Genomic DNA, 3003 nt, shown 5'->3' on the forward strand with positions numbered 1-3003 from the left:
CCATATTGTTGTAAAGAGCTAGATAGAGATAGAGACCACATTTATGTACGGTGACATATTCCCAAATTAAAAGATTGGCTATCTAATAAAAAATCCATATTAATTAAATTGCGTTAAATATGGTTTCCTATTGGTGTCGTCATCCGACCCATCCTTGAGGAAATGTGGTCGCTATTTTTTTTTTATTAATATTATAAACAAGTTTTTCAAATTTGAGTTTAGAAAGTTTCATACCTATGTAGTCAATTATACAAGTAAAAGGAGCGCCCGTGGCCTAATGGATAAGGCGTCTGACTTCTAATCAGGCGATTGTGGGTTCGAGTCCCACCGGGCGTGCATCTCTTCATTTTCATAGCAAATTTAATGCGCTGCAAGCTTTTACAAATTTTGTGTAATGGACGATAGGCTTTTCCCCGGCAAGAATCTGTTATTTATTTTAGTATTTCAAGGACTACATCGCTTGCTGCAGCTGTTCCTTTAAGAGCATATCGATTACTTACCAATGAACAGATTGCCTGATCTTAGTTGTTGAGTATGCTAGTTCTTAGTTTTTATTGTAATATGCTCAATCTTAACAGTGGATTATTCTTGATTCAAAAATCAATAATATGGTAGAAAAAGATGTTGATTTGACTATTCATTTGATCTTTGAATAAGCTTTTGCATTCCATTTTTTTCATTAGACCTATTTTCTTTAACATCTTAAATTATGTCTATATCTCAAACTATTTTTAATGGCAAAATTTAATTGGATGCTATATTTTAGATAAGACTTGCAAATGCTTGCACAACCCAACTCACACAATTAAATTTTTATTTTTTTTTCAATACAATTTTCTGCAATTTATTATATTATAATTTTTCCTTTGATTTCAATGACATAGTTTTGTAGTCAAAGTCTTTGAACCATGGTAAGATCAGTCAATTTGTCTCAAAATGCATAGTTGAATTCGAAAATATTGTCTCATAATATAGATTAAAAAACGTGGTTGATTTATTCTTTTTGTCTTTTGATCTTTGAATATTCTCATTTGAGGTTTCTACAATACATGTTCATCTTGAAAATTACATGGTTGATTTGATCATTTATTCGAATTTTGCATTTCCATATTTATCATATCTCTCCTCATTTTCAACACTTATATATTAGGCATATTTGATGGAAATATAATAATTTGAAATCTATATGGTATTGTCAACAAGGAACAAAATGTAAGAAAGATTAAGAGATAAAATCTCCATCTATGAAATTAACATAATCTCATATAGGGCATATACATCTTTAAAAATATTGAAACACTTAAATATAGAATCATGATTTATTTATTGCAATGTGTACAATTCTTTGACACTTTTTGAAGTGCTATAATCCTATGCAAACTTCTTGTCACAATGTAAGAGAACACATATTATCTTAAGGTTTGTACGAAAAGGTTCAAGATTAATCATATTCACATTAAGCTTATTTTCTTGGATGTGACTAAAGGAATTTAAATCGGGAAAGTTGGTAAGGAAATAGCTTATATTTCCCTATCGATATTGACTTTTTGTGGGAACATGCTTAGAGCTCAAAACCATTTCTCTAGAGAAAATTATTGTGTATTCCCACTATTCTTGATGCATTCATTGATTGAAATTATCCTAGTCTATGAAAAGTGAAAAATATGATAACTTTACAAGTTGGATGAATTGGAATTGAGAAGTTGATGTTTACAAATGCCACAATTATACAAGAAGATTCTTTGATTACACTAATGTTTGAAAGATATGCAATTTTGTTTTGGCATCATGAAGTTGAAAACACTCCTAATTTCATGTTGTTGTTGGCAGTGGGCCAACATCCCTTGCAGGATTCGTGACATGGCTTAATTGCCTCCTGTGGTTCTATAAGACTATTGGTTGTATTAGATATTGATAGGTCAATCTTTTGGTGCAACAACAACTCTGGCCTTTCTTTGGTATCAGAGCTTGGTCACAAGTTCGAATCCGACAAGTCATGAGGAGTGACGCTAGGAGGGAGATTGTTGGTAATGGGCTAGCATCCCTCATAGGATTCATGACATGGCTTAACCGCATCCTATGGTTCTCTAAGACTATTGGTTGCATTGGGATTGACAGGTCGATCTTTTGGTGCAATAGCAACTCTGGCCTTTCTAACAATTGTGATTGTTGAAAGGCTATATGTTGACAAGCCAAATATCTATCATACATTATGGACATGGTTTGTTGCAATTCTTTCTACATAGTAAGCATTTATCAACTACTCTCATTGTTAGCCTTTTTAAATTTAAATCTATCATGAATTTCTCCACGTGTCTCTTTTTTAAAATCTCAACTCTCAAGCATATTTTTATCCTTGTAGCATTGTCATTCCACCTAAACTTGAAAAAAGTATTGTACTAGATTGTGGTGAGCATTGCACAATAGTAATATTGTTGATAGGTATATGATGAGAAGTCAAATATATCTCATATGTGATATCAAGTCTTTCGTACTTATTAATCCTTTATAATTCTTCTAAAAAATTGATAGATTTTGCTACTTACATTTTACAAGTTTCAAAGACTTTTCATATATTAAGAAATTCCCTTAAATAATAAATCTATTTTCATACATTAAATAAAGGACATTTTACATCACAATTTAAGTATTTACAAGGTTCGTCGATTTAAATTATAAGTTGCATAATTATAGATTTTTTACTCTTCCCTATGAATGTCATTGAAATGTACATAACTATTTTTTCTTTTGTTCACACTCAAAGGAAAATCTTTGGAGCATGAAAATATTCTTAAAGGGTTAATGATATTAAGAAAGAACATGCACATGAAATAAGATAGGAAAATATGACCTATCTTCCCTACACAGTGGGAGAGGGAGCCTGATTAGATGACCACACAGGTAGGAGGTAGTTACTTTTTACCATTGGGTTCCCCCATAGATTAGATGTTTGTTGATCCAATGGTGCCCTTATTATTCTTATTGTTATCCTAGATATTTATA

At 31.4% G+C, this 3003-nt stretch overlaps 1 non-coding gene across 1 annotated transcript; it reads left to right on the top strand.

Moving 5' to 3' along the window:
- Positions 1-263: 263 nt before the first annotated feature.
- On the top strand, positions 264-336 carry TRNAR-UCU (transfer RNA arginine (anticodon UCU)). The gene has a single exon. It is a non-coding gene; the product is annotated as a tRNA-Arg (tRNA).
- Positions 337-3003: the final 2667 nt, after the last annotated feature.

The sequence above is a fragment of the Cupressus sempervirens genome, chromosome 10 (assembly GCF_028749045.1).
Source record: "Cupressus sempervirens isolate cs-2001-9-10 chromosome 10, ASM2874904v1, whole genome shotgun sequence".
Classification (NCBI taxonomy): Eukaryota; Viridiplantae; Streptophyta; class Pinopsida; order Cupressales; family Cupressaceae; genus Cupressus; species Cupressus sempervirens.